Here is a 13,035-nt window from a genome sequence, read left to right as displayed (position 1 = left end):
TTAAAATGCTTCATCTGGTTAAGAGGACATTTTCAACCACCCACTGGTCGGGGTAAATGTTTTTCTGCGTCCCTGCTGAATTTGCCCATTGGATACTGAAGGTTAGAAACAGATGAGAAGGCTGGAGAACCATTTAGTTTGTATATTGAAAACATAGACCTGTTTTTTCTTCAGAACTGGTAATACTTTGGAACTTGAAGGTGAAAGTTAAGAGGTCCAGACTTGGAGTAAGGCAATTCCTGAGGACCAGAAAATAATTTTGCTTTTGGACATTGGCCCAGACGTGTGTGACACACTAATAAACATTTTTGCTCCCGACAGGGTGTGGTCAGAGGGCCAACTACAACACTGATTGCAAAAGCTGAAAGTTTATTTATTAGTGTCACAAGTAGGCTTATATTAACACTGCAATTAAGTTACTGTGAAAATCTCCTAGTTGCCACACTCCAGCCTGTTTGGGTACACTGAGGGAGAGTTTAGCATGCCCAATGCACCTATCCAGCACGTCTTTCGGACTGTGGGAGGAAACCGGAGCACCCAGAGGAAACCCACGCAGCCACAGGGGGAGGATGTGCAAACTCCACACGGACAGTGATCCAAATTGGGAATCGAACCCGGGTCCTTGGTGCTGTGAGGCAGCAGTGCTAACCCACTGTGCCACCCCTAACAATAACAGCAATGGAAATATTGGCAACTGTGACTGAAAGTCAAACATGTTGGGAACTTTGATCAAGTTATAATTAAACACAGATGCAAATTAGAAGATTGCTGCAAGTCATGACCTGTCATGTGGACTGTGACCTGACGCTTCCTGTGTTGACCAAATATGGATAGTTGTTTTGGTTATGCTAGACTTCTTAGCACCAAGATCTCTCGCCATGTCCATATATGATTGAGGCTGTGTGACCGACGTGCAGTTTGGGATGTGAATTATACAATTGTTTACGAGTAACTTATGGACTGTAATCGAACAATGTGATTGGTTTACAATAATATCATTGGCTGAGTACCAGAGAACTTTCTGGAAGATTGGTAAAGTTTGGGGATAAAGAGGTTTGTTTCAATCTTTGTCTCCAGTGATGGCTCAAGAGCAACCATCACAAGTGTGCCCTGAAGGAACATTATCAGAGAAAACAACCACGATAAGGAATCGATATTGGGAACGAACCTGGCCAGTTCACACAAAAACCGGGGTAGTGTCTGTTTTCAGTTCAAGAGTTAATAGTTTCAGTTTAATGGTCAAGAGTTAATGTTAAGAGTGAAAGTGTATGTGTTGTATTGCAACTGTTGTAAGTTTGAGTTTGGTACCTAAAGTGTTAAGTAAACAAAAGTTCATTTAAGTGAATTTGAGTCAACTCCTGTCCTTTGTTTACCTGGAAAGAGGTTTAAGCTTACAGTCGGATAACAAAGTCAGATACACCAGTCAAAACAATCCCCACCAAGTTGGAGGGATATTTTAATCCGAAACCACGAGACAGAGCAGAAAGCTGTAAATTTGGAACCAGAAATGAGCAAAGTGGTGGAACAGTCGATGAGTGCATTGCAACACTGAAGAATTTCTCACTCGATTGCATGTCTGACACATTCTTAGACTGTGCATCGTGAGACATATTTGTGTGTGGATGGGTGGATGAAAGAATGAAGATGGCACCAAAGAATACTCAGGAATTTCTTCCTCTGCGAGTGACCATTATGGCTTCTGTCCACTTGGGAGGCTTTCCTCACACCTAAAATGGGGAGACACAGTTAGAAGAGGTGCAGGTGTTGGCAGTTTAGTGATGTGTTATCAAACCACATGGCCAAAGGCATGTTAGTCCAGACATGCCAAACTCTTTAATGCCAAACAAAAGGCCATATTGCAACTACTTGCTGAGCGAAGGGCAAAGCAGGAAAATAACTCTTTCTCATGGCCACGGAAAGCAGTGATTTATTTATTTATATTAGTCACAAGTAAAGCTTATATTGACACTGCAATGAAGTTACTGTAAAATTCCCCTAATCGCCACACTCCAGCGCTTGTTCGGGTCAATGCACCTAACCAGCATGTGTTTCAGACTGTGGGAGAAAACCGGAACACCCGGGGGAAACCCACACAGACACGGGGAGAATGTGCAAATTTCACACAGACAGTGACCCAAGCCAGGAATCGAACCCTGGTCCCTGGCACTGTGAGATAGCAGTGCTAACCACTGTGCCACCGTGCTGCCCTATTGATGTAACAAAGGTGGAGTTTACAATCTTGCAGTGAACCCAGTGTTCTAACCAAAGAAGGGTTAGGCCTGTGCGGTATTTATCCCACTATCAATCACTCAAATGACACAGACTTCCACAAAGATGTTGCTAAATCAGCAATACATCAACAGGCACATTGGTACAGCTGTGGATTGCTCCATGATGAATGGAGGCACATACAAGAGCCAACTCAGTGATGGGAATCTAACAGAGTAGAGTTCAGTGAAAATCAGCTCTGGAGAGGTGTTAGAAACATGCAGGAGTGCAACGTAAGGGAAAGTCCCTCATTACCCATTGTCGCAGTGAGAGATGTCAATACATTCATGGCTTCAATAAAGGTTTCAACAGCTTCAGTAGAAACTTCACGCTCATAACAGATCATAAATATCTACTAGCTATTCTGGGATCAAAATCACCTCCTGACTCCCCAGAGTCTGTCCACCATCTACAAGGCACAACTCAGGAGTGTGATGGAATACTCCACACTTGCCTGGATGGGTGCAGCTCCAACAACACTCAAGAAGCTTGACACCATCCAGGACAAAGAAGTCCACTTGATTGGCAGCACATCCACAAACATTCACTCCCTCCACCACGACGCTCAGTAGCAGCAGTGTGTACTATCTACAAGATGCACTGCAGCAATTCACCAAAGATCCTAAGACAGCACCTTCCAAACCCACGACCACTTCCATCTAGAAGAGCAAAGGCAGCAGATACATGGGAACACCACCACCTGCAAGTGCCCTTCCAAGCCACTCACCATCCCGACTTGGAAATATATCGCTGTTTCTTCGCAGTCGCCGGGTCAAAATCCTGGAATTCCCTCCCTAACGACATTGTGGATCAATCCACAGCACAGGGACCGCAGTGATTCAAGAAGGCAGCTCACCACCACCTTCTCAAGGGTAACGAGGGATGGGCAATAAATGCTGGCCTAGCCAGAGATGCCCATGTCCCATGAATGAATTTTTAAAACGTAATTTATCTCCTTGTGTATGTGCCAAATACCTGCAATGTTCGCCCATGTGGTAATGGTGGTTACATTTCGAAGGCAATTCTATGAAGTAGTTTAGGACGGCGTGAGGACATTAAAAGTGTTAGTTCACTCATTCTTGGCATTTGGCAAAAGATATGAGTGGAATAAGACAGCAGGGGGAGCTATTAACAGCAACAAAAGGGAAAGGGGGAAGAGTTTTGCTCAACTGAGCACTCAGATAAAGATTCCGAAACATGGAACACAAGCCATAATGTCATGGCAATGGCAGAGAGAATAGATGAGAATCTAATGTGAACAGTGACAAGCTAGTGATGTGATATTAACCAGCTTTATAACTCAAACAATTTGATCACAAAGATATCTAAATACTCATTTAGATTTTACTATAAGCAAATCATCAATTTACGCCAATGTAATTGCTGTTGAATGTAAATCTTCAGTGGTTTATACACCAATGATGATCATTGCTAGCCATTCAAATTAAAGGAATATTAATTGAACCTTGTCGCATCAATTTTACACGTGTAAAACCAGAGCAATGAGATTACAGGGACACTTGGCTATATCCAGGGGATTTGGAATGATTGATGAGACCAAGTGTGATTTCCTTCATTAGCACAAGCAATAGACTGACTCTTGTTTTATGAACCCTTGGGTCGCTGTGAATGGTGCAGGTTTCAGGTTTGCTTGCAGCAGACTCTGACAAGAACTAATATAGAATCCTTACAGTGTAGAAGGAGGCCATTCAGCCCATTGAGTCTGCATCAACTCTCCGAAAGAGCATCTTAACCAGGCCCACCCACCCCCGCAACCCTGCACATTTACCATGGCTAATCCACCTAACCTGCACATCTTTGGACACTGAAGCAAGACTTCAGCAGTCTAACTTGACATGATGGAGTCAACTAATTACAATATGACAAACTGACCAGTGAGGAGCTGGTGCATCAGTTTATATCGGCAGTGAGAGCGTTTCCACGATTACCCGAATAGACCATTAGGAACATTCAAAGCTACGAATCTCTCAAGAGCATTTTATTGTAAAGCTAAGCCAGAAAAATATACAAAGCTTCAATTTATTTATGGGTTGAAACCTATTGTTGGATAGTATTCGACAGCCATTCTATTTTCCATCGTTAGAATAACAAATATGAAGTTGCTATGTCATTACATTGAGAGTGAAAATGAGCGGGAGTCAATTGCAATGAATTGAGTACCGATCGCCAAGTTCAGCCGCCGATGCAGAATGGGGTTGCTGTAAATTACGGGTTCATAGAATCTCTACAGTTGAGAAGGAGGCCATCCGGCCCATCGAGTCTGCACTGACCCACAATCCCACCCAGTCCCTATTCACGTAACCCCACACATTTACCCTTCTAATCCCCCTGACACTAGGGTCAATTTAGCATGGCCAATCAACCTAACCCGCACATCTTTGGGAGGAAACTGGAGCACCCAGTGGAAACTCACGCAGACACAGGGTGAACGTGCAGACTCCAATAAATATTGGCCAGGACAATGGAGACAGCTCCCCCCCTCTTCTTCAGATTAGTGCCCTAGGGCCTTTTACATCCACCTGAGCAGGCAACCAGAGCACCAAGAGGAAACCCACGCAGACACGGGGAGAACGTGCAGACTCCACACAGACAGTGACCTGAGGCCAGAATTGAACCCAGGTCCCTGGAGCTGTGAGGCAGCAGTGCTAACCACTGGGCCACCGTGCCGTGAGCTGAAACATCATTTTGTCCAGATTAAATTAACAAATCATGAGACCAAAGTTCTTGCTGCTTTTGATGTCATCTGAATCACTTGAATGTATTCCATTCTTACAACACATTACCATTCCACTATTTCCCTAGCCCACTGGAAGTCTCTGTGTAATTTCTATCAATACACACATTCATCAGACTCAATCCGGTTGATGCGATTCTGTTCCGATCCCTATTCCCCCTCACCCTTAATTCACAATGTTTTCATTCATGTGAAAGAAACTGGAACTGTCAGCTGACTAAACTGACAACATCTGTTTCCTCTCACTCTCTAATTGTCAGGCTGTGAGATTGGATCAGATTCATTCAGTTAATTATTTGGTGTTGACTTCTTTGCGATTATCAGGAGGGTAAAAACCCATGGCATCCAAGGAGAAGTGGCAAAGTGGATCTAAAATGGGCTCAATGGCAGCGGCAGTGCTTTGTGCCTTGGAGATATGCAGAGATGACACACAGCAGGTGCTACCTGTGACCAGGATACGTCTGCTTTTGCATACTGCCAACTGCTTGGTTTTGGTTTCTCTAACCACACCCACCAGCTTGACTGACATGGTGGCACAGTGGTTAGCACTGCTGCCTCACAGCGCCAGGGACGCAGGTTCAATTCCCAGCTTGGGTCACTGTCTGTGTGGAGTTTGCACATTCTCCCCGTATCTGTATGGGTTTCCTCCGGGTGCTCCGGTTTCCTCCCACAGTCCAAAGATGTTCGGGTTAGGTTGATTGGCCATGCTAAATTGTCACTTTGTGTCATAGAAATCATAGAAACCCTACAGTGCAGAAACAGGCCATTTGGCCCATCGAGTCTGCACCGACCACAATCCCACCCAGGCCCTACCCCCATATCCCTGCACATTTACCGGCTAATCCCTCTAACCTACGCATCTCAGGACACTAAGGGGCAATTTTAGCATGGCCAATCAACCTAACCCGCACATCTTTGGACTGTGGGAGGAAACCGGAGCACCCGGAGATTAGTAGGACAAATACATGGAGTTAAGGGGATAGGACCTTGGTGGGATTGTGGTTGGTGCAGGCTCGATGGGCTGAATGGCCTCCTTCTGCACTGTAGGGATTCTATAACTTTTATTATTAATGTTTTAAACAAACATGTTCTCTTACAATATTAATATTTATAACATCAAAATGTCTCTACTGTTGTTTCTGCCAGAGCAGCAAAATATTTATATTTTCCATATGTTCCCATTAATTCCAATGAGTTTATTTGCGGTGGCAAGTGCAAATGGGTGGGAGAGGACAGGTTGCTGCTCCCTGGGGTCTATTGCCTTCCCTATCTGTCACGGGGTTACGAAAGTTTGAGAAGGACTGGTTTAGGTTATTACCCATGTCACGAATTAAAGTTTTCTGTAATCTGCAATTCTGATCAACATCAGTGAACCAGAGACCTTTCCCTTTCAGATGCTAGTTGGCATTCTGGTACTCGAGTGTGGTTATTCTTTTACGTTGATTTCACAGAGATACAAGCGAAAGTTTTCAATGATGTTGCATTGTTTCTGATTGTATTGTTACTGAAGCTTGGTAATCTTATTATTCTCCTTTACTCTTTACTCTTTCATGGGGATGTGGGTGTCACTGGCAAGTTGTTGCCCCATCCCTAATTACAGAATGGCTCGCTAGGCCATTTCAGAGGGCAGTTAAGAGTCAACCACATTGCTGTGGCTCCAGAGTCACATGTAGGCCAGATCGGGTAAGGACGGCAGATTTTCTTCCCTAAAGGACGTTAGTGAACCAGATGGATTTTTATAACAATCGACGACAGCTTTTATGGTCACCATTACTGAGACTAGCTTTATATTCCAGATTTATTCATTGAATAATGGTGGCTCTGACATCCATCATTATGAAGTGCTTCAACAGGTTAGTCATGGCACGAATCAATTCCAGCCTCCCGGACTTCCTGGATCCACTACAGTTTACCTACTGCCACAACAGGTCCACGGCAGATGCCATTTCCCTGGCCCTGCTCTCAACCCTGGAACACCTAGATAACAAAGACACCTACATCAGACTCCTATTTATTGACTAATTGCTCAGCCTTCAACACCATTATTCCCACGAAACTCATCTCCAAACACAGTGGCCTGGGCCTCGGCACCTCCCTCTGTGACTGGATCCTGAACTTCCTAATGCACAGACCACCATCAGTAAGGGTAGGCAACAACACCTCCTCCACGATCATCCTTAACACCAGTGCCCCACAACACTGTGTTCTCAGCCCCCTACTATACTCCTTATACACCTATGACTGTGTGGTCAAATTCCCCTCCAATTCGATTTTCAAGTTTGCTGACGACACCACCGCAGTGGGTCGGATCTCAAACAATGACGAGACAGAGTACAGGAATGAGATAGAGAATCTGGTGAACTGGTGCGGCAACAATAATCTCTCCCTCAATGTCAATAAAACGAAGGAGATTGTCATCGACTTCAGGAAGCATAAAGGAGAACATGCCCCTGTCTACATCAACGGGGATGAAGTAGAAAAGGTCGAGAGCTTCAAGTTTTTAGGTGTCCAGATCACCAACAACCTGTCCTGGTCCTCCCATGCTGACACTATAGTTACCAACGCCTCTACTTTCTCAGAAGACTGAGGAAATTTGGCATGTCAGCTATGACTCTCACCAACTTTTACAGAAGCACCATAGAAAGCATCCTTTCTGGTTGTATCACAGCTTGGTGTGGCTCCTGCTCTACCCAAGACCACAGAAACTACAAAATGTCGTGAATGTAGCCCAATCCATCACACAAACCAGCCTCCCATCCATTGACTCTGTCTACACTTCCAGCTGCCTCGGCAAAGCAGCCAGCATAATTAAGGACCCCACACACCCCGGACATTCTCTCTTCCACCTTCTGCCGTCGGGAAAAAAATACAAGTCTGATGTCACATACCAACCGACTCAAGAACAGCTTCTTCCCTGCTGCTGTCAGACTTTTGAATGGACCTACCTTGCAGAACGTTGATCTTTCTCTGCACCCTAGCTATGACTGTAACACTACATTCTGCATTCTCTCCTTTCCTTCTCTATGAACGGTATGCTTAGTCTGTATAGCACACAAGAAATAATACTTTTCACTGCGTGCTAATACATGTGACAATAATAAATCAAATCCAATCCAATCCAATCAAATGAATTTGAGCCAGGCTGAGATTTGAACCCGTGTCCCATTAGTCTGAGTCTCTGGATTTCCAGTAATATTACCACTCTGCTATTGTCTCCCCCACTTAGCTGAATTTCAGGGGTTTCCGTCTCTGGCTAGAGAACTGGTAAGAAGTTTAACAACACCAGGTTAAAGTCCAACAGGTTTATTTGGTAGCAAAAGCCACAAGCTTTCGGAGCTCCAAGCCCCTTCTTCAGGTGAGTGGGAATTCTGTTCACAAACAGGGCATATAAAGATACAAACTCAATTTACAGAATAATGGTTGGAATGCGAGTACTTACAGGTAATCAAGTCTTTAAGATACAAACAATGTGGGTGGAGAGAGCATTAAGGTTAAAGAGATGTGTATTGTCTCCAGACAGGACAGCCAGTGAGACTCTGCAGGTCCAGGCAAGCTGTGGGGGTTACAGATAGTGTGACATGAACCCAATATCCCGGTTGAGGCCGTCCTCATGTGTGCAGAACTTGGCTATCAGTTTCTGCTCAGCGACTCTGTGCCGTCGTGTGTCGTGAAGGCTGCCTTGGAGAAGCATCTCCACATCTAGAGAACTGGTGACAGTCCCATGTTGGCTGTTTTAAGCTGTTTTGGGCGGCACGGTGGCACAGTGGTTATCACTGCTGCCTCACAGCACCGGGGACTTGGATTCGCTTCCGAGCTTGTTCACTATCTGTGCAGAATCTGCACGTTTTTCCATGTCTGCGTGGATTTCCTTCAGGTGGTCCTGTTTCCTCCCACAGTCCGAAAAATGTATCGGTTTGGTTCATTGGCCATGCTAAATTCTTCCTTAATAGGCGCTGGACTGTGGAGACCAGGGGATTTTCACAGTAACTTCATTGCAGTGTTAATGTAAGCCTACTGATGACACAATAAATAAACTTTAAGACACGTGTTGTTCATGTATTATCACATGTATGTAATCCGTCACGTATTTCGTACCTTTTTGCTCTAAGGATGGAACCATGACCTATAAATCCATAAAGTCAGAATCAAGGATATAAACTTTTGTGATTGTGGCTGGATTCAAACCTGCAGAATTCAAATGCCAGTTACTCAATGTGGACAATGGTATCCAGAGCTTCACCTGCAACCTCCACTCCACTGTAAACTGAAATGAAAGAGCAGAAGGTGTGAGATACTCTCAGAGTCCCAATCCAATCTTAAACTCTGCTTCTTTTGATGATTTTACTTCAAAGTGGCCCACAGGAGTTGTGCTGTGGGTTTTGTGACTAATTCATTGAGGGAAACATTCTGTGGGAAATTCTGCCACGATGCTGAAGTGGTTTCTTTTTTTAAATAAAAATCTCTGAGAGATAAAACTCTTTGTAACTATTCCCTTCCCGACAACTGCAGACCCAAAGTTACTTAAAGATAAATTCGTCATCCTGGCAGTGTAACACTGAAGGAGAAAGATAGAAGGGGAAAGAGAGAAATAAAGAAAAATGAAGCAAAGTCCCAATCACAAAATATTAAAGTTAAGGACTGGTACATCTGCCAATGTGACCATTTTGTTGTTGGAACTGGAACATGGGTCAACTTTTATTGCAAAGATCTGAGCATTATTCTGACTTCTTTGTCAACCGACGATATTGAAAAAATCTGTCTCCCCTTGCAGAGCAGGGGAAAGAGAGGCTGGCAGTCTTTATACTGAACCTTACATCATCCTACTTTATCCTGGAAAAACGGAGGAAGTACATTTGTAGATCTTGTAAAAAAAAATTCCTTTGGGTTTGAACTGAACTTCTTGAAAGGAAAAGCACCCCCTCCCCACTGCTCCCCCCCACACACCCCCACCCCACACCCTTCCCCAATAATTTGCTTTTTCCTGGCACAGTAAAAAACTTAGCAGATTCAAGTGGATTTTACATGCTGAAAAAACATTTTTTTCAACCTGTTTGTAAAGAATCACAGAATCCCAACAGTGAAGAAGGAGGCCATTCAGCCCATCGAGTCTGCACTGTCCACAATCCCACCTTCTGTGTCAATATATGCCCTGTTTGTGAGTCCACTCCTTCACTCACCTGATGAAGGAGCAGCGCTCCGAAAGCTCGTGCTACCAAATAAACCTGTTGGACTTTAACCTGGTGTTGTGAGACTTCTTACTGGGCCTGATTTTACCATTTCCATTCTAAGTGCTACATCTGGGGGCAATTCAGATCCGACTTAGAAATCTGCCCCCATACGCACTCAGCCTGAAAAAAAAATTGCGGGTCCGAATCGCACAGTGGGCGGGGCTTAGCGCGGCCGAAATAATCACAGCTCTGAACTGCACATGCGCAGTTAGAAAAAAATTTGAAAAAGCGCGCCCATGTCAGATCGCTCCCGGGCCGCAGAAAGCGAAGAAAGTGGCTCGGGAGCGACAAGTGGGAGCGATGGTCCTCACAGACATCACTGTCCCCCTTATCAACGCCCCCCCCCCCGCTACCCAGACTGATCGCGACTCCCTGCCCCCTTCCCCCGCACCGATCACCCGCAGAGTGGCAGCGGACCCCCCGCCCCTCTCCGCGCCCCCACCAGAGATCCATCTAACCCCTCCCCACCAGTGAGCGATCGGGCCTCCCCCCCACCAGAGATACATCTTACCCGCCTCCCTCTCCCCGCCCCCCCCCTCACCCAGACAACAATCTGGCCTCACTATTCCCCCCCGCAGAGAATGGTCTGGCCTCACTCACCCACCCCCCCGCCCCCCAGAGGAACATCTGACCCGCCTCCTCCTCCTACCAGACAACGATCTGGCCTCACTCCCCTCCCCCCCGCAACCAGAGAATGGCCTGACCCGCTCCCTCCCCCTCCACCACTGATCTGAGTCAGAGAGCCGTTGGAAGCTCTGAACTCGCTCTTCAGCAGCTGGAGCACCCAATTCAGACTTTTATTTAGCAGGTCCATTACGGCGCGGTTCCGGATTGGCAAACGCGGCGGTAAAGGGGGAAATGCTGATAAAGTTGGGCGGGCAGTTCATTAATTCAATTGAAATACATGTAAATGCATTTAAATCGCCGTTGCGCCCATTTCGGGCACGAAGCGGATCGCCACCATTCCCGGGTTTCAGTAAAGTGGCAATCTGCACGGACGTGGGCGTGGATCGCATTAATGGCCTCACACCCGACTTTACCACATGATAAAATCGGGCCCACTGTATCTGTACATGATAATTGGTCAGTTTGAATCAGAGGATGAAATAAATGTTATAATAATGAAATGGTGAGGTGCCGGTTAGTAAAAGAACAATTCACACCAGTTGTGTTTAATGACAGCTGGAATTCTCCAGTCTCGTACACTGCCAGCGGGAATGGAGAATTTGGCGCTTAGCCAAAACTCCATTCACTGCAGCGGGACTGGAGAATCCCAGCCACGGGCGAGGTTGGAGAATCCGGCCAACATTTCAACTTGTCTATCCCAAGAAACAACGGGATGAAATTTAAGGGGCCTGCAGGAGCAGGAGCAGGAGGCTGGAGGTGGGGGTGATGCAAAAAATCAGGAGGGAGGGAGGGTGGGAGGGTGGGTGGGGTGGGGTCTCCCCTGTTGCCTTCCCGCTGCCGTGGTATTCTGCCAGAGGCAAAGTGGAGGACAACTCTCGTGTCCAGAAGCCAATTGTGCCAATTAAAGGCCCTTTCTGCCAATGCTGGCATCTTTTACAGGTAATAGGTCGACCATTTGTCATGTGGCAAGACCACCTGGCAAACAATAGTAGTTGTCCTGCAGGCACTCTGTGGTCTGTAGTGGGCCCTCATCTCTCCCCGGTAGATTTAGTGAGTGAGAAAAAATTGATAGACAGTGGATAACTTGGGAAAATTATTTGTCTTATTGTTGTAAAATGTGAAGTTGTCCATTTCGGCAGAAAGAACAGGGAAGTAGATTATTGTCTGAATGGAGAGAGGCTGCAGAATGCCCAAAGATGTGCGGGTTATTGGCTCTAGTGTCAGGGGAATTAGAGTAAATGTGTAGGGTTACAGGAATAGGACCTGGATGGGATTGTTGCCAGTGCAGACTCAATGGGCCGAATGGCCTCCTTCTGCACTGCAGGAATTCTATGATTCTAATGTGGCAGGACAGTGCGATCTGGGTGGCTTTGTACCAGAAGGTCAGCATGCAATTACAGCAAATGATTAGGAAGGCAAATTAAATGTTGGTCTCTACTGCTATGAAATAAAAGCATCAGAGTTGACAAATCTTGCTACAACTGTATTTTATACCATTTTAGTTCTCAGAGAGAGAGGGGCAATTTTTTCACACAGAGGGTGGTGACTGTCTGGAACAAGCTGCCAGAGGCAGTAGTAGAGGCGGGTACAATTTTGTCTTTTAAAAAGCATTTAGACAGTTACATGAGTAAGATGGCTATCGAGGGATATGGGCCAAATGCGGTCAATTGGGACTAGCTCAGGGGTTTAAAAAAAAGGGCGGCATGGACAAGTTAGGCCGAAGGGCCTGTTTCCATGCTGTAAACCTCTATGACTCTAGTTTTCTAACTTAAGGGGGGAATATACTTACATTACATACAGCAGTTCAGAGAAGATTTACTCGACTGATTCCTGGGATGAGGGATTTGTCTTATGAGGAAAGTTGAACAGGTTGGGCCCAAATTCACTGGTGTTTAGCAGATGAGAGAAGATCTTATTGAAACAAACTAAATTGCGATGGGGCTTGGCTGGGTAAATGCTGAGAGGATGCTTCCTCTTGTGGGGGAATCAAAAACATTTTCAAAACAAGGGATCTCCCATTTAAGACAAAGATGCGGAAGAATTTCCACTCTGAGAGGGTCGTTCGTGGAATTCTCTTCCCCTGAAATAGTGAAGGCTGAGTTAGAAATTTTTCTGATCGGCAAGTGAGTCGAGGGTTATGGAGAGCAGACAGGAACA

Source organism: Mustelus asterias, chromosome 9, assembly GCF_964213995.1.
Source record: "Mustelus asterias chromosome 9, sMusAst1.hap1.1, whole genome shotgun sequence".
NCBI lineage: Eukaryota > Metazoa > Chordata > Chondrichthyes > Carcharhiniformes > Triakidae > Mustelus > Mustelus asterias.
The sequence above is the reverse complement of the archived record's forward strand: the minus strand, read 5'-3'. Positions refer to the sequence as shown.